The sequence below is a fragment of the Oryctolagus cuniculus genome, chromosome 11 (genome assembly GCF_964237555.1).
Source record: "Oryctolagus cuniculus chromosome 11, mOryCun1.1, whole genome shotgun sequence".
In the NCBI taxonomy this organism is placed as follows: domain Eukaryota; kingdom Metazoa; phylum Chordata; class Mammalia; order Lagomorpha; family Leporidae; genus Oryctolagus; species Oryctolagus cuniculus.
In genome coordinates, this window is record NC_091442.1 from 105321491 (window position 1) to 105341439 (window position 19949).

The window sequence follows — 19949 nt, forward strand, 5'->3', positions numbered from 1 at the left end:
TAGGTTTATGCAGTTAGGGCCAATCAGCCAGTGTAGGAAAGTGGTTTCAGCATGTCTGGGGGGAGGCAACAAAGCAAACAAAATGAAACAAAATGCAATTATGCTTTTGTGATTTCTTAACCTAAATGGCCTAGTTGACTGGCAGGAAAGGAAGGTTTTTATTTTTGAAATATTAATGTCTGCTTTGTTGACAGCATTTCTGCCCTGTTCGGTCAGAGACAACCACATTGCTTTGAGGAGAGTTAGGGTTGTTAGCTTAGGGAAACAAAAGACAAAACCTGATAGGTTCTTGTGGTATACAACAAAAGCATAGACTGAAAAGTCACAGCTTTGATTTGCAAGAGCAACTTTCTGTTGAGAGGGGAAAAGCCCTTGAAAAGCAAAATGACAGGTCCTTAGGGAAGTATGTTGTAGACTGTACGACATAAAATGAGGTTACAAAGTGCATAGGTGAAGAACGAGTTTACTTCACCCCTTCTCTGGGCTGGCAGGGGTGGCCACCTAGTCAGAGGAGGGGAAGGGGGGATGGGCTTGCCTTTTTACCGGAGGGCCATGTGGACTTTTGCTTGTGACCTTTTCTGTGGAAAATCTTCTATAGACATCAGCCTGCATGGCTATCCTAGGATTTTCAGTTGAAGCAGCACACCTCAACGGTCCCAGATTTTTCTTTGCTCTTTAGGAGGTACCTGTTTCGAGAGCTGTCTTTTTCAATGACCAAGAACACTGGAAAATGCCATAAACCACAGACATGATCCCCAGAAGGTGGTTGAAGATGTGGAGGGTAAACTCCAGGGCGTGCCCTGGGTGCCCTAGCCATCCTCAATACTCAGGCTTAATTTGGGGGTGTTAATAACAGCACGGAGATTAGGCACTGGGTTTCTTGAGGCAGGTTGAGTGCCTTCAATCCTGGTTCTCTCCCCACATTTGCTAGGAAACTTTGAAGAAATTTATGAAACTCTCTGAGCCTGGACTTTCTTGTCTGCCAGATGGCATCATTGTAATTTCTGCCACATGAGTTTGCAATGATTAGATGAATTAATACGGACTTAGTGGGAATAATGCCTGGTACACAGTAGTGTTCAGTAGTTGCTAGTTGGAGTTCTTATTGCAAGTGCGCAGCCACAGCAGAGCAAAGTCACTCCTGCGTGCTTACATGTGTTTGTGTATACGTGTGTGTGTGTGTGTGTGTGTCTGTGTGAGTGTGTTGGGGGGGTCTGTCTATGGAGCTGACAAATTCTGACAATTTCCTACAATAACCATGAAGAAAGTTATATTTTCACTATTTTGATTTTCTGCTTGTCCATTTGATTTTCTTTGCATTCCTTTTGATATCTGTTTAATAAACATGAGGGATCTTTAAAAAGTTTATTGAAATGCATATCATGAAGAAAAATTATGTATGGATTTCAAAGACTTGTTTGCACCAAAACAAACTTATCTTTTCTTTAAACTTTCCCATAAACTCTTTGAAGTACCCTCATGTTTACTGAGCCTCTTCTGTGTGTCTGCCAGGCACTGAGCTAGGTTCTGGGATATAAAGGCACATTAGATAGGTGTGTTCCTAGTCTCATGAAGTACACAGCCCCAGATGGTCTGTTCTAATAGCTCCTTTCCCTTTATCTGATCTGGGGGCCTGGGCCAATCTCTGGAGTGTGTTTCCTAGTGTTGGCAGTCTGGGGTCCTGCAGCAGGCCATAAAGTGCATGGTATATGGGTTTAATAATGTCAGGGGAAATTTTCAGTTAATCCCTTGGACTGTGGGTACACCCAGGATTCAAAGGCCAGACCAAAACGGCACGAAGAGAAACAGAGAACTGGTAATTATCTGGTGAATTTGGGTCATGTGGAAAGCCAAACCAAATTACTTTAGCCAAGGAGAAAATGATTTTTTTTTCTCTTCAAATGAATTAGTTTTGGTAAGATTTTGCTAGGGTCTTTCTTCCCCTGTTTGCTTTATTTGACCAGGTATTTCCTAGAAACCTGAACACTGTGGGTAAGATGTAGAGACTAGGACTTTGATGGAAATGAAGCTACCCATCCATGGGGTCTTTGGGGAACCGTTATTCCCAGTGTGTAACATAAATGGAAAATTGAAAGAAAGTTCTGTCATACCAGGTTAGCTCTGCTATCATGATCACCTCTTAGGTACTATGATTTTGAACTAAATTTAACAGTTTCTCTTCATTTGTGAATGAACAAATTTTTTGAGTTAGAAGTTTTGTTGGGTCTTTTTAGGTCCTACATTATATTGTATTGCAAACTTGCATTTCTAAGGCAAAAGCAAATGAAGGGATATGCTTTAATTTTTATGTTTGTAGTCATTTATAATATTTTTAATGGAGGATTTCAATGTATCCCCATTCAGGAAATGGTAATGGAAATTGCCTTCTTTAGCAGTGTAATCTGTAATATCTTGTTAAATAGTATAATGAGAATTTGTCACTTTGTCACCTACCTGACCTTTTACAACCCTGACACTCAAAGTGAAGTGACACCTCCCTCAGTTTGGATGAAATGCTTGCATATTTTACTGTGTTCTCACCAAGAAACCTCTTCAGCCAAAATTTCAGCTTGTCCAAGTCAATTTTTAAGCAAAGTGCATAACCAGAAATTGGCACAAACATTTGTGTATCATCCTTTCCATATTCAAAAGCGGTCTGAGACTCATTTGATTAAGCATAAAAATAACTCTGTGAATGTCATTAGAGAGGCTGATGAACATTCCACGTCTGGTCCCTTGAATTCTGCAGTCTGGAGCTGCATTATTAAGTCACTGTTAAGTTGTTTCTCTTGTAAGAACCTGATCATGCTCTCTAGAGTCTGAAAAAACTATTTTCATATTGAGTTTAGAAAGTTTAATTTTTCTATTTCCATTCAGCAGAAAGGAAACAGCTGGTGAGCAAAGGAAAGCTAGTACAGTTTATTTGGCTACTGTCATCTCCCCTGGCTTTTTTGGTTAATAGAGCATCTTTATTCCAACAAGGGCCCCCTCCCTGCCAAATATCCTCATTAAACCGAGCTGTGATTAGAAAAGAATAAGTGACATTTTATTTTATATGTGACTGCTTCCAAGCTTCCATACTCCGCTTTAAGTTTTCCTCTTACACAACTTTTCCTTGGCCCTAGGCATTTCTTTGCCCTGGCAGCTCTTCAACACAGGCTGTGCAAAGTCCTGGACAAGTCTTGTAATTACTAGTGACCAAAGCATCCCCTTGCCCGTGACTGGGGGCTCAACTGCGATCCACGTGCATATTCATCCTACATCTCGTTTTTCCAACCAGAATGGCCTTGTGTACTTTGACTAAGTGATCATCTATGAGGATAATTTATTGGTTCAGAAATGAAAATCCTCTTTCACTTCCTCAGACTTAGCATTTGTCTTGGGTGAGGCTGCTTCAAGCAGGGTCAAAATACGAGGAGACGAGGAGACGTCAACATAATGATGAAAAAATGGCAGTGATGAGATAAGGTTATTTTGGTGCAAATTTTTTTTGAAATCCATGCAATTTTTTTCATAATATGCAAGTGGGATGGTTTGGGGGTGGGAGGGCGGGTATGGGCGAAGAGCTGCTATATTCCAAAAGTTGTACCAATGAAATTTGTATTTATTAAATAAAAGCTTTCTAAAAAATAAATAAATCTCTTGATCTCATACCTCCTGTTTTTCTGACTCCTTGGTTAAAACTATGTTCCTAAATATGTATATATGACATACAGGAAACTTGTATAAATTAAATAAACTTTAAAAAATTTCTACAAGTTTTCTGCATTTCCTCACCCCTCACTTATTTTTCACTTCAGTCTCAATGTGGTGCTTGTTATCTAATCCACCAAAAGTACCAAAGAAAAGCCACCAGTATCTTTTATGATGCAAAAGAACCTTATTGAACATCTTTTTTTTTTCTTTTTTAATTTGAAAGGCAGAGAGAGAGAGAGAGAGAGAGAGAGGATCTCCCATCTGCTGGGTCACTTCTCAAATGACCACAAAAACCAGAGCTGAAGCCAGGAAACAGGAGCTCCTTCTGGGTCTTCTACATGGGTGCAGGGACCCAGGTACTTGGGCCATCTTCTGCTGCTTTCCGAGGCACATTAGCAGAGGGCAGGATCCCAAGAGGAGCAGCTGATATGTAAATTGAACCAGTGCCCATATGGAATGCAGGCGCCACAGGCAGAAGCTTAACCTGCAATGCCACAGTGCCAGTCCCTTGCCTTTCAGTGCAGTAGAACACTAACAGTCTCTTGTAACACATTATCTTCCCGACTCAGTAGCACAGCCCCGATTCTCCTCTTTCCTTTAAGACTGCAACATCTCAGAACACCTTTCTTTTACCTAAATTCCGAGTAATGAATTTCTTCTAGGTGGAATCTTGGGCCCTCAACTGCTCTCTCCACACTTGTCTTACATTTTCTCATTCATTTCTTTGCTCCTAATTATCTATCTTTCTGAGTATCTTCATTTTCTTCCTTCTCTTATCTATAGATCTAATTAGCTTTTTATCTTCTTCCTTTTCCTCCTCTTCCTCTTCCTCTTATCTGTCACCTAATTATCTATCTATATCTCTGTCATGTAACTTTATATCGTTATTTTTATAGGAAAATAATTTTACTTCCTTTGCTATTGGTACATGATATGTTACTGTGATTATTCTACACCTTGATTTCTTCCCTTAACAGTAAATGTTAAGATTTACTCAATTCTGGCCGGCGCCACGGCTCACTAGGCTAATCCTCCGCCTAGCGGCGCCGGCAAACCGTGTTCTAGTCCCAGTCGGGGCGCCGGATTCTGTCCCGGTTGCCCCTCTTCCAGGCCAGCTCTCTGCTGTGGCCAGGGAGTGCAGTGGAGGATGGTCCAAGTACTTGGGCCCTGCACCCCATGGGAGACCAGGAGAAGCACCTGGCTCCTGCCTTCGGATCAGTGTGGTGCGCTGGCCGCAGCACACTGGCCACGGCGGCCATTGGAGGGTGAACCAACGGCAAAGGAAGACCTTTCTCTCTGTCTCTCTCTCTCACTGTCCACTCTGCCTGTCAAAAAAAAAAAAAAAAAAGATTTACTCAATTCTGTTTAACTTAATATTGTCCATTATTGTAAATACTGTTATGGTCTGAGTGTTCCACAAAATCCATGTGTTGAAATGTAATGCCCACTATGGTGGTGTTAAGAGGTGGGACATTTGAGGAGGTGATTAAATTATGAGGGCTCTGCCTGCATGAGGTGGAGGGAATTAATTTAGATGCTGTTCATTTGCCCTTCTATCACTTCTGGCACACGAGGATACATTTGTCTTCTTTGAAGGTTGCAGGAATAAGGTGCCATGTTAGATGCCGAGAACAGTTATAACCAGACACTGAACCTGCTGGTGCTTTGATCTTGGATTATTCAGTCTGCATAACTAAGAGAAATAAATGTGTATTGTCTGTAAATTACCCAGTCTGTGGTACTCAGTTTCATCAGAATAAAATTGAGCTGAGAAAATACATTCACAGCTGTTTTAACCATTCCCTACCATGAATATTGATGTTGTTGATAGGATTTTGTTTTAACAATGTACTTTTCTCCTTGCACATACTTGTGAGGGTTCATTGGTAGATCATAGGATATGTGCATTTGAAATTTTAATCTTTACTCCTCAAGTGCATTCCAATGAGCCAGAATATAAACCCAAGTGTGTGAAGTATATGAGAAAATCTGTTTCCCCGTACTATGTCAATACTAGATATTACTAAACTTTAAAGTTTTGCCCACATTATGGATAAAATGGTATTTCATTATGGCTTATAGTTTTGATTTTTTTGATTATAAATGGGAGTCGAACTGTTTTTATATAAATGTCAGCCATTTGAATGTTTTCTTTCACAAATTCTCTGTTCATAGCTTTCCCCATTTTTCTACTGGGCTGGTGTGCTGTTCTAGGTTAGGTGACCAGCAATTGCCTCTTTCCTTTTTCAGCAAAAAATCTATGTGAAGTGAATAAGATTCATGAGAATTTCTTGGAGGATACTCTTCCAGACAGAAAATTGCAAGTAGAGAGACTGAAGGAACATACTTTATATTTGAGGACCAGCCAGAAGCCAGAGAAATTAGAGCGGAGTGCGTGGACTGGGAGAGTAGGTCTAAGAGAAGACAGAGGCCAGGTCACATTGTGCCTGGAAAGGCCCTTGGGAAGGACTTTGGGTATTATTCCTATTGTAATATAAACCACATGAGCAGGGAATGTCTTTTTCTGGCTTACAGTCAAATGAAAAGCTCTGGTGGCTATGTTAAGAATAGAATAAGAGGGTCCAGTGCTGTGGCACAGCAGGTTAAGGCATCACTTGTGATGTGCCCATCTGAGTCCTGGAAGCTCTACCTCCACTTTAATGTTCCTGCTAATGATAAGACAGTAAAAGGTGACCTAAGTGCTTGGGCCTCTGCCACCCACATAGGAGACCAGGACAGGGTTCCTGGCTCCTGGCTTTGGCCTGGTCCAGACTTGGCTGTTGCAGTCATCTGGAGAATGAACCAGTGGATGGAAGGTCTCTTCCTGTGTTTTCCTCTCTCTCTCTGTTGCTCCACTTTTAAATAAATAAATAAACATCTTAAAAAAAGAACAGAATAAGAAAAGTACGTGTATATTATACTTTCACTTACTTCTTCTCTGATGTTCTTGTCTCCTCTGCGTATATCTGAATTCTGACCTATATTACTTTCCTTCTTTCTAAATAACTCTGAATACTTCCTGTATGACAGGTGTCCTGATAACAAGTTTCTATATTGTTTGTTTGTCTGAGAAAGTCTTTATTTCTCCTTCACTTTTGAGCAATAATTTTGCAGGGTATAGACTTCTAGGCTGTGGGAGATTTTTCTCTCCACACTTTAAATATTTCCATCTACTCCCTTTTTGCTTACCCAGTTTCCAAGGGAAAATTTGATGTAATTCTTTTCTTTGTTTCTCTGTAGGTATTTTTAAACTCTAGCTTTTTTCAAGACTTTTTCTTTATCTTTGATTTTTCATAGTTTGAAAATAATGTGCTTCTGGCCAGCACCGCGGCTCACTAGGCTAATCCTCCGCCTATAGCGCCGGCACCCCGGGTTCTAGTCCCTGTTGGGGCGCTGGATTCTGTCCTGGTTGCCCCTCTTCCAGGCCAGCTCTCTGCTGTGGCCCGGGAGTGCAGTGGAGGATGGCCCAGGTCCTTGGGCCCTGCACCCCATGGGAGACCAGGATAAGCACCTGGCTCCTGGCTTTGGATCGGCGCAGCGTGCCAGCCGCAATGCGCCAGCCATAGCGGCCATTGGGGGTGAACCAATGGAAGGAAGACCTTTCTCTCTGTCTCTCTCTCTCACTGTCTAACTCTGCCTGTCAAACAAAACAAAACAAAAAAGAAAATAATGTGCTTCTGTGTGAGAATATGTGTGTGTGAGTGTATGTATGTTGCATTTATCCTGCTTGGTGTTCTCTGAGATTCCTAGACTTGTGGTTTGGTCTCTGACATTAATTTGGGGGAAAATTATCAGTTTTATTATTTCAAACAGTTCTTCTGGTTCTTTCTCTGGTTCTGCTATTCCCTAGATATATACACATATATATATATATGTATATATACTGCATATTTTGTATTTGTGTCAGTCGGATATTCTGTTCATTCATTCTTTTTTTTCTTAGATTTATATATTTATTTATATATTATATATTTATATATTTATTTGAAAGGCAAAGTTACAGAGAGATGGAGAGAGGGAGAGATCTTCTGTCTGGCGGGTCACTCCCCAAATGGCTATAATGGTCAGAGCTGGGCCTGGCTGAAACCAGGAGCCTGGAACTCCATCCAGGACGCCCATGTATCTGGGCCATCTTCCACTGCTTTGCTTGGCACATTCGTAGGGAGCTGGATAGGAAGCAGAGTAGTTGGGACTCAAACCAGCACTCATATGGGATGCCAGTGTTGAAGGCAGCAGCTTAACCCACTGTGCTAAAATGCTGGCCCTCAGCTTTGTTCCATTTTTGAAGTTTCTGTTGATATATCCTGAAACCCAGAGATTCTTAGCTGTGAGCTGTGTCCAGTCTACTAATAGAAATAAGTCAAGTAAAGGCATTCTCAAGTTCTGTTACAGAGTTTTGGATCTCTAACATTTTTGCTGTTGTTGTTCTCTCTCAAGGTTTCTGTCTCTCTGCTCACACTGCGGATCTGTTCTTACGTGTTGTTTGTTTTATGCGTTAGAACCTTTAGCATATTAATCAAAGTGATTTTAAATTTCTGGTTTGATAATTTCAATTTCCCTGCCATGTCTGGTTCTGATGCTTGCTTAGTCTCTTCAAATTGTGGGGATTTTTTGGTGCCTTTTGTTATGCTTTGTGATTTTTTTTTTTTTTTTGGATAAACCAGACAACATGATGTTCCAGGTCAAAAAGAACTGTTGCAAATAGCATTCAGAAATGTCAGTGAGTTATAGAGGAAGGGAGGCAATCCATAGTCCTGTGATTAGGTTTCAGGCTTAGTGAGGCTGTGCCTCTGGACTGTGAACTCCACAAGGATTTCTCAGTTTTCCCTTTCAGATGGGGCAGAATGACCAGAGCTGGCTGAAGTTGGGTATTTCCCTTGCCCCGGGTCAGCTACACTTGGTCATACTCCAGGAGGTTAGACTCTGGTTAAATAGTTTCTTCTGGGGGTAGACCTCCTTAGGAAGAACAGAGTGCTGAGGCATATTTAAGAATGGCTCTTGGGGTTGGCACTGTGGTGCAGCGGGTTAAAGCCCTAGCCTGCAGCGCCAGCATCCCATATGGGCACCGGATCAAGTCTCGGCTGCTCCACTTCTGATCCAGCTCTCTGCTACAACCTGGGAAGGCAGTGGAAGAAGGCCCAAGTCCTTGGGCCCCTGCACCCATGTGGGAAACCCAGAAAAAGCTCCTGGCTTTGAATCAGCTCAGCTCTGGCCATTGCAGTCAATGAACCAGCAGAATGGAAGACCTCTCTCTGGCTTTATCTCTTTCTGTAACTCTGTCTTTCAAATAAATACAATAAATCTTAAACAGAATGGCTCTTTTCCTGCTCCTGTCACAGGAAGCACAAAGGTATTTTTTCGCTCAGATTGGCTCTGAGAACCTGTTTGAGTTCCTGGAGGCAAATCTTACCACACTGTGAAGACTGGCTCCCTCTAGAATTATCTTTAACTCTCAGACTCATCTGTACAGAGCTTCCAGAAGTTCATCAGATTTTCCTACACCAGTGCTATTTCCTACCAAGTCCTTGCTCCAGTCCGCCATGACTCCCTGTATTTGCCTGTTTGTCTCTCCAATCTTGGGGGCAGTGGTTTGCCCATGTCCTCACCTCCCTTTTAGATCCTAGAAGAGTTGTTGATTTTTCAGTCTACTCAGATTTTTACTTTATTGCTGGAATGGAGTTCTGGCTTCCAAGATCCTCCTATGCAGAACATAAAACCAGTAGTTCCTGTGAAAAAACAGACTGGGGAGGGCTATTCCACTTCTGATCCAGCTTCCTGCTAATGCTCCTGGGAAGGCAGTGGAGGGTGGCCCAAGTATTTGGGCTGCTCCCACCCATGTGGGAGACCAGGATGGGTTCCTGGCTCTTGGATTTGGCCTGACATCGACTTCACTATTGCAACCATTTGTGGAATGAACCAGTGGGTAGAAGAGCTCCCTCTATGTCTCGCCCTCTCTCTGTGTATCTTTGCCTTTCAAATCAATCACTCAATTACTCAATCTTAAAAATTAGAACACATTAAGGAGACAAAAGGATGATATGTTAGCTTGCTAGAACTGTTATATCAAATTACCATAAACTGGGTGGCTTAAAGCAACAGAAATTTATTCTCTCACAGTTCTGGAGGCCAGAAGTATAAAACCAAGGTGTTAGCAGGGCTGTTCTCTAGGGGAGAATGCTTCTGTTCCACTTTCAGTTCTTGTGGGAGGGTCCCTCCACTCTCCACCTGCCTCTTACAGGCTTCTTCCTGGTGTCTGTGTCTTAGTGCCCCAATTACTTTCTTTTTGCTCTTTCAAAGACACAAGTCATTGAATGAGGGTCCAGTCTAGGTTCAGGATGGTTGCATCCTGAGATTTTTAACTAATTACATCTGTACAGACTCTTTACAAATAAAATTGCATTTATACATATTGGGGTGTATGTGAGGATTTGGATACATCTTTTTGAGGTATAAAACTCAACCCACTAAAGCAGTCAAAAAAATCAAATTAAAAATTTAAATGAGCAAAGATGAAGCCTATATGAGGGCATATTTATGAAGATTATGGTATTTGGGATATGTTTTTAAGAGGGAAATTATGGGGCTTGATGGTGGAGTGTGAGATGGTGAAAGACATCAGAAAAATGGCTCAGAGCTTTAACCAGGGCCACTGGGCAAATAGTGCTACCATTTACTGATCCAGAGAAAAACAAGCTTTTCGGGGAGAGGATTATGAGGATTTTTTTCCTTGATGACTTTACTAATGCAACATGGTACTTAGGAGGCAGGCCTCAGGGCCAGCATTGTGGTGGAGCAAGTTCAGCTTCTGCCAGATGTGCCAGGATCCCATCTTGGAACACCAGTTAGAGTCCTGGCTGCTCTGCTTCTGATCCAGCTTCTTGATAATGCACCTGAGAAAGCAGCAGACAATGGTCTGGGTGCTTGGGCCCCTGTGACCTATATGGGAGCCCTGGATGGACTTCCGGGTTCCTAATTTCGACCTGGTCCAGCCCTGGCCCTTGTGACCATTGTGACCCAGTAGATGGAAGATCAATATCTGTTTCTCTCCGATACTCTTTTAGATTAATTAAAAGAAATGTTTAAAACAGAGCAAGTCCTCTGGGGTCAGATAGACCTGGCTGCACAAATAGGGTTGCATCTTGAGGCATGTTGCTTAATTTCCTGGGCCATAGTTTTTCCATCTGCAAAATGGCTGTGAGAATAATAATTCTGTCATAATATTGTTGGGCAATTAAATGTAATTATGCATGTGAAATATAAACAGGCAAGACTGTAAGTCTATCTATCCATCCAATTTTCAAAGCAGGATGCAAGAATTTCTAAGATCCCTTCAATTGTACCATTCTTTGATTCCAATATCACTGTAGTAGATTTGGAAAACTGATACAGTGGCAGCTATAGGATAGACTGGAATGAGAGCAAGAAGGAAGCAGGGATCATATTAAATTTTCCTTTAAGAGATGTCAAGGGCAGTGGAATAAGGGTGGAGGGGAGGGAGAAGCAGAGAAGGTGCTACAGAGAGAACTGCACAGAACTTGGCAAAAGAAGAGCAGTAAGATAAAGATGTCTGGCTCCCTAACTCTGGAAAGTTGGATGCAGTCACTGATGGAAGTAGAAAATTCAAGATGTAGAGAAAACTTGGAAGGAGAAAGGGCACATTCAGCTTAGATTCACCAAGTCAAGTCCTAGCAGAATGAGAAGTTAGGTACTAAGGAGCATCATGGCATGTGGTAAGTGCTTGATATCTGAGTGGTTGGTAGATATTCTGGGTCAGTTATGTCCAACAGAAATATAATGAGAGCCAAAAATATAAGCCATGTATAATTTAAATTTTTCTAGTAGCCACATTAAAAAAATAAAAGGAAAAACATGAAACTAATTTTAATAATATATTTTATTAACCCATTATAGTGAAAATATTCTCAAACATAATTAATATATTAATTAGGTTCTTTTATGATCCTAAGAATTTGAAATATGGTACATGTTTTATAAAAACATGACACATTTTGATTTGTACCAGTAATATTTCAAGTGTTCAGTGACTACCATATTGAGCATTGTAATTCTAAGTGGAGGTGATGATCAGGCAGTATATCATGACTGACAAAAGAGAGATCAGTCTGGCATCATCTGCATGAGGGAGGAGACAGGATGGAATTTGTACGGGTGAAAATGTGAGGAGAAGGGAACCAAAGATAGAATTGGGGAACAAATAATTTCATATAGCTTTGATTTTTCCATAAGCCTGCCTGGCCCCTCAAAAGAGGTAAATTCATAGCAGTGATTCCACTCATGTTTTATCACATTTGCCTCTTGTTTTCTTTACTCTACACTTTACAAGTTCTTAATGTATTTTTATTGCCTATCTCTATCACTAAAATGTAAATCTGTTTTCCTCATGACTATCCTTGTATTTCCAGGAATAGTACCCTTTCACACATTAGGACTTAATAAATGCTGAAGAGATAAAAGCCAAAGCCTTGCCTTTGGAGAATTTACAACATGATTGGTAGAGAAGCATTACATGCAGGAAAAACAAACTAATGATAGGCTAATATAGTGTTAGATTCCTAATTAATGATATAAATGTGGGACACAGGAGTTTAATAGAGAGAAAGATCCATAGGGTTTGAAATAGACTAGAGAAACTGAATTGGAAAATGGACTGTGTCTTGAATGATGGATGATAGCTTTCTAATATTTGCAAAGGAAGAAGGACATTTCTAGGTAGGGTGAATGGCATACAAAGTTGCTATGCTTGTAGATAGTTTATTTGGGAAAAAGGAAGAGATTAAGTTGCAATGGTGGCCACTGAAGTTGTTGAGTTGAGCTCAGCATAATTTCAATAATGGTATATAAAATGTATTGGATAGAGGAGAGCTAAGAGGCAGTTACTGCAACTGTTCAGAAGGCTGTGAGGGTTGGACTAAGGCTATATACCATTGGGATAGTCAAGATGAGAGATACGAGAGCTGTTTGAATTATGGCCTCCACGGACTTTGTTTTGGACTAAACGTGCTTTGGATGGGGAATACATTGTTAAGGACAACTCCAAGGCTCTGAACTTCGTTGACTGAGTGATGGTGCTATAAACTAAAGTTCCAAATAGAAAATGACTTTTAGAGGTGGGGACTGAGAGAGGAAAATAGGTTGAAGTCAAAGTTTGGAAGATATCCAACTGGAAATTTCCAGTAAGCCTTCAGATGACTAAGGGATTCAGAGAATGTAGGCTTTTTCCAAATCTTCTGTTATTTTTGCCTATATAGAGAGTGTTTACTTTATGTGTTTTCCCGTGGCTCAATTGATTACATTCTTTAGTGTGGTTTGAAGCTTCTTTGGCTTCAAATCTGTATTTGTTTTGGGCATGGTTGGAGTAGAGTGTTAATGAGCACAAGGTCGTGGGTTTGATCCCCAAAAATGCCAGTTAGTTTCGTGGAGGGGAAAATTGAGTTCTATGGTTCACAGGCTTCTCCCTAATCCTGTCTACTCGTCTCCAAATTATGTAGCTTTTCCCCAAGGGAATCTGGTGAGAAAGTGTGAGCGGTTGTGTGCAATCCATAAAATTACTTGAAGAACAGCTCTGGGTTGTTTCATTGGGAAGCTTTGCCTGCTTTTCTCTCTCAGCTCCTGGGACAAGGATCACTTTTTCAGAGACAATGTCATGGCCAAATGCACATGGAATAGTCATGTGCGTGTCCTCTCACATCTGCCCTCTCATATTCTCTTGCTTTTCTAGTAAAGGGCAGAGTAATGATCCAGCAATGTGTGGTTCTTTGGTGCAAGCGTCTACTTTTGTTGGAGCATTGTCAGTTTGACTTTGAGAACTGGCTTACTAATGTTGTACAAATAAACTCCAGAGAGCATTAACATGCCTAAAAACTCCCTAAGCAAACTTTTCACTGACAGATTTTCTTTATCTTATCAGGCTTCTTTAGCTTGCTGTATACTCTTACTGAGAAATGCAAGCCAAAATTCAGAATTCTTGCAAAGTGGTCTTACTGGAATACAATATAAAGTGTGCTGTGTCTTTAAGAGTGATGGTATCCATGGAAGAACCCTTAGACAAACCCGCAAAAGGCATGTTCCACACAAATAAAGAATTACCAGCACTTGCTGGGATGGCAGCTAAAGTCTGTTTCTGTTGATACTGCAGTTTCAAAAATCAATCCTGAAGGTTCTCAGATTGCTTTTCCAGTTAACAGATACACCCTGGGTTCTGCAGAAGTGACTCCCAAAGAGAATTTGAAACAATGTTGTGCACCTATTGAAAGACTGAAAATAAATTCTCATGGGTTAAGGAGGACTTGAAAATAGGTTCACTTTCCTTTCAGGGAATCAGATTTTACCACAATGGGGATACTTCTATTATTTGACATGATGGAAAATTTAAAAGGCTGAGGAATGAGACCAGACCATCAAATACCATATACTAGATCGCTAAGAATAATATCAACATCTTAGAATATGCTGTGGAGTAAATATGACCAAAAGCAAAGGGCAGAAAAGCTACAACTATACTCATATGCTGATGAATCCGGTCAAACTGGGTTAAAAATACTTGATGTTTTGCTTATGTATAATGACAAGCAACTGATGTATTTGTGTTGTTCCTTTGAATTAATTACAAAGAAAAGAGTAATTAGCATTATGTAGGAAAGCCTTAAAGTATAAAATTAATACTTAAAAAATCCATTCTATGAGAGTGGGCATTTGGTGCAGGGGTTAAGTTGCTGCTTGTGACCCCCATATCCCAAACAGGGGTGCCTGGTTCGAGCCCTGGCTACTCTACTTCCAATTCAGTTTCCTTCTAATGTGTACTATGGAAAGTAGCAGATGGCTCAAGTCTCTGGGTTCCTACCACTGACATGGAAGACCCAGATTGAGTTCTGGGTAAGCCCCAGATGTTGTTAGCAACTGGGAAGTGAACCACCAGACAGAAAATCTCTCTTCATCTGTCTCTCTGTTTTTCTGCTTTTCGAGTAAAATGAAAATAAATTTTAAAGATTAAAAAAAATCCATTATATTGGAAGTTTGCAGCTATGCTGTCTGGATTGGGCTTAGGTGAACAAAGGTAAAGAATCACAATGAGACAATATTTGCTTTGTGGTGCAAGAATTTGTACCAGTGCATTTTACATAGTTATTAGGGAAAAAAATGGCCATTTGATCAGTGTCGGGAAAGTTGATGCCATGAGTCAGAATGTACATGAAAAAGGGTCTCACAAAACCAATGGGGAGAATTCTAGCTTGGGAATTTTAGATCCTTAATTAAATTTATCATTCCTAATAATAACCATAGACATAGTAATAAAAAAGCACTGATTCAAATTCCAGGAATCATATATAACAAGAGCTGATGAGCAAATTAGTACTACAGTATGCCTGTGGTTTCACCTAGCCACAGAGAAATTAAAACAATGAAAAGAATGAATTAAGACAATACAACAAATTTTCCATAAAGCTCAATTAATTCAATTTAAGGAGTAGACTTTTAGTCTGGGATTATATCCTTGTCATTAAAAAAAAATCATTTCCTTTATGACACAGTGGTGATGATAGATGGTTATTTTTTATGAGCTTATTTTAGCCAAATAAAGATTCTAGCACTCTGTGTCAGCTTCTCTCAGTTTCTCATTTTATTTTTGGAAATTTCTCTATTTTGAGAAATCTAGACATTTAAGAACTATCATGTGATCATGATTTAATAATATGAGGCAAATATTGTTATTAGTATCATTTTATAAAAGAGGAAACTGAGCCCACAGAAATTGTTTACATTTGTCCAGAACACATAGCTAGAAGTGTCAGAGTATGAGAAATACCCATATCTGCCTGATTTCAGCACTCATTTTTCTTACTACTTTTATTTTTAAGATTTATTTATTTGAGAGGCAGAGAGAGGTCTTCCATCTGCTGGTTCCCTCCCCAAATGGCTGCGATGGCTGGAGCTGGGCTGATTTGAAGCCTGGACCCAGGAGCTTCTTCCAGGTCTCCCATGTGGGTGCAGGGGCCCAAGAGCAAAGAGGGAAGTGCCCTGACTTCCTTCTTTCCTGCCATCTTTTGCTGCTACCTCCTATCTGCCAAACTTACCTTGAAACCAGAAGCGTAGGTGCTGAGGATTGTAGTTCTTTGTGACCCAGAACTGATCAAGGGAATCTTGGGAATATGAAAGTGAACAAAAACTAGCAGATTCTAGTGTAATGTGTATATTATTATTATTATTTTTTTGACAGGCAGAGTGGACAGTGAGAGAGAGAGAGACAGAGAGAAAGGTCTTCCTTTGCCGTTGGTTCACCCTCCAATGGGAGCCGCAGCTGGCGTGCTACGGCCGCTGCACCGCGCTGATCCAATGGCAGGAGCCAGGTGCTTCTCCTGGTCTCCCATGCAGGTGCAGGGCCCAAGCACTTGGGCCATCCTCCACTGCACTCCCGGGCCATAGCAAAGAGCTGGCCTGGAAGAGGGGCAAACGGGACAGAATCCGGCACCCCGACCCGGACTAGAATCCAGTGTGCCGGCACCGCAAGGCAGAGGATTAGCCTAGTGAGCCACGGCGCCAGCCATTATTATTATTATTATTATTATTATTTCACTGTGGCTTTCATGATAGCAGCAAGCTCTTGAGATACCAGAGGAGACTTTAAAATATTAATAGTCTAAGAGAATCCATCTGTGTATAGAAAGGGGATGGGAATATTTATATTTCCAAATGACCTTTAGAGTGGAGAGAGGCAGAAGAAATAAGGTGACAAATTTGGTTCTAGGGTAACACTATCTTTGAGTATATGGAAGCTCTGGGCCATGTAAGATAGGCAAATTCGATTCTGGGTAATGTTTCTGTGTCTCTTTCGGTTGGCTCCTTCTTTTCCTCAAGGAACAATTATCACTACCCTCCCTTTTATCATTTAGAGATTTGTGGTTGGGAAAGGCAGTTCCATATTCCTGGAGAGGAATGATGGGTTCAACCACAGCACTGGTATGGAGAAGTCAAACAAAGCTTTTAAGACTCCAAATTTTCATCTGGAGGGAGAGTCCCTGTCCATGACCCCTCTGAAGGAGGTTGAGTCTGAAGCAGGAAACATTGAGTTCAGTCAGCAAAGCAGAGTTAGGAAATCACAGAACCGTGAATCTTTAACCCTCCTTTCTTTAACTACAATAGAGAAACCTCCCTGCCAGGCCAAATTTCCTACCTTACTTGAAGTCCAAGGTCGAATTTTACTTGTGATGTATTGCTGCAATTGTTTTAAATCCAATTTGCATCTGTTTCTGTTTTTAGTGATTGCTTTATTCTTTTCAAAGTCATCTCATCCCATCACGGAGTGAAGGAAAGAACATTTAGAAACCAGATGTTGTGTTAATCGTAACAGTTATCCTTTATTGGATCCCAAGAGGTTTAATTTTTATCTATAAAAAGGTGAGGAAGATACGAATTTTCAGCTCAACCTTATGCTTGGGAGCTCCATTGAGAAGGCAACAAAGGGTCTGCCCTCTATCTGCCATAAGACCCAGGGAGGCTCAAAATTAGTGTCCATAGCCTATTACTTTAACCTCATCAGAACCAAAACTCTCCTGTTCATAAAAATTTTTTTCATGATATACTCTCTAATGTTCCAAAGTGAAATTCATAAATAATACCACCATACACCATTTCAACAACAACCAAAATATGCCTGAACTATAACATAAAGGAGAAATGAAAGAGAAATGATTTATAATAAAATAACATGTATCACAAGCTACAAATGCTCAGATACAATGCTACCAGAAAATAAAATAAGGTAGTCAAATGTTTGCACCTATGTGGAGAATCAGAAATGTCAGAGCTGGATGTGCAAACTGATACAGGTGTAGAGCAGAGAGTTTCCAACAGTACTATTAACATTACCAATGATCAACTGGTTTTCTAAAACAGTGGGCAACACTCGGAAAGTTTCAAATAAAATAAATTACACTCTTCCCGTAGTTTACGTGGTAATTGCACTCACAAAAAATTCAGCTTAAGTTAAGATCATGCAAAAATACCTTGAGTTTATAAATAAATTGGGGTTATATTTTAGACTTAGGTTGTAATATACAGGGTGGGGGCCGGCCGTCATGGCTCACTTGGCTAATCCTCCGCCTGCAGCACCAAAATCCCATATAGGTACTGGGTTCTAGTCTCAGTTGCTCCTCTTCCAGTCCAGCTCTCTGCTGTGGCCCACGGAGGGTAGTTCAGGTTGGCCCAAGTACTTGGGCCCTGCACCCACATGGGAGACCAGGAAGAAGCACCTGGCCTCTGGCTTCAGATAGGCACAGCGCCGGCTATAGTGGCCATTTTGGGGTGTGAACCAACGGAAGGAAGACCTTTCTCTCTGTTTCTCCCTCTCACTGTCTGTAACTCTATCTGTCAAATAAATAGATAATAAATAATCTTTAAAAAAAATAAACAGGGTGATCACCTATATAAAAAGAGTGGAGCCCTAGGCCCTACTCAATGGATGCCAGTAGCAGTTTCCCAATCATTCTGACAACTCCATAGGTTCCCACACAGTTCCCAAAAGACATCTAGGGCTGGTAGTGTACCCATTGAGAACCCCTAGTGTGGGCTGATTGAATCTGTTTTGAAGGTCAGGGATATAAGAATATGGGTTTCATAAAACTCCAGGCTGTGAGTGCATATTTTCTCCCTTGAAGCCGTAATCCAACCATGCTACCAACTTGTATATGCTGTCAAGAGAAAAATAGGTGAATTGTTGCCAGAACTCTTAATAAGATTTTTATGATCAGCTTGCAGTTTTATTTATGTAAATGGCTTATCCCTGTACTGTGTAAGCATCCGAGATATAACCTTCCTCATTTGAGGTTTCCTGAGATTGGTTTACCTGTGGTTGTTACACAAGGTGTGATACGTTGTTGAGAACTAACATTGCAATGTGAACAAATAGAGGATGGAATGCCAGTGGGTAATGGTAAAAGTCCAGTAAGGTACATTGGTGACTCTGCAGAATTATCTATTTATCTAGATAATATCATAGTCAAAGGTGGTTTATCACTCAAGAATGTACTTTGCTACCTGTAACACATAAAACCAGTTGAATGAGAATCTTTCAGTGTACCAAGTTGTTCCTATGTCAGGATGGGAGTATAAATGGTAAAGTACTACAAACACAGGCTTTCATGTCCTCAGACCCTGATTCAGGCCTCCTCTGCTTATGACCTTCAGTAAGTTAAATAATGTCTTTGGCCTCCATGTCCTTGTCTGTAAAATATGGTTCATAATAATGTCTGATGCATAAGATTTTTTATAAGGACAAATGAGATAATATGGTTAAGTTGTTTGGCCTAGGGATTGACCACAGTATGTGGTTGGCAAATATTAATGATTATTATTGATAGTAGTAGTATCACTCACACATATCCTATTTTTTTAAAAGATTTATTTTATTTATTTGAAAGACAGAGTTACAGAGAGAGGCAGAGACAGAGGGAGAGGTCTTCCATCTGCTGGTTCACTCCCCAGATGGCTGCAATGGCTGGAGCTGTGCCAATCCAAAGCCAGAAGCCAGGAGCTTCCTCCAGGTCTCCCACATGGGTACAGGAGCCCAAGGACTTGGGCCATCTTCTACTGCTATCCCAGGCCATAGCAGAGAGCTGGATCGGAAGAGCAGCAGGGACTAGAACTGGCGCCCATATGGGATGTTAGCGCTTCAGGCCAGGGCTTTAACCCACTGCGCCACAGTGCCGGCCCCCATACATATCCTATTTTTAAAATATTTATTTATATGAAAGGCTGAGTGACAGAGACAGAGGGAGGCACAGAGCTCTTTCATCCATTGCCTCACTCTCCAAATGGCCACAAAATCCAGAGCTGGACCAGGCCAAAGCCGGTAGTTAGGAACTCCAACAAGGTCTCCTTAAAGGGTGGCAGGGGCCAAGCACTTGGGCTATCTTCTGATGCCTTCTCAGGTGTCTTAGCAGGAAGCTGGAATGGAAGCTGACCAGCCTGGATGCAAACCAGGTCAGGGATGTCGGAGTCACAAGTATCATCATACCAGCACCCAAAATTAGATTTTTAAAAATAAGGCTATGGTTTGACCTAGAGGACCTTGAAGGAAGATGGAATTCCTCTTAAGGACAGACTGACCCTTTTGGGTATGTTCAATAATAAAAGATGAGGTAGCCCTGCCTGCACTCTGCAAATCTGAATGGAGGAAGAATGCTCTGCATTAGAACATCATAGAATTTTCCCACAATTTATTTATTTTTATTTTTTAT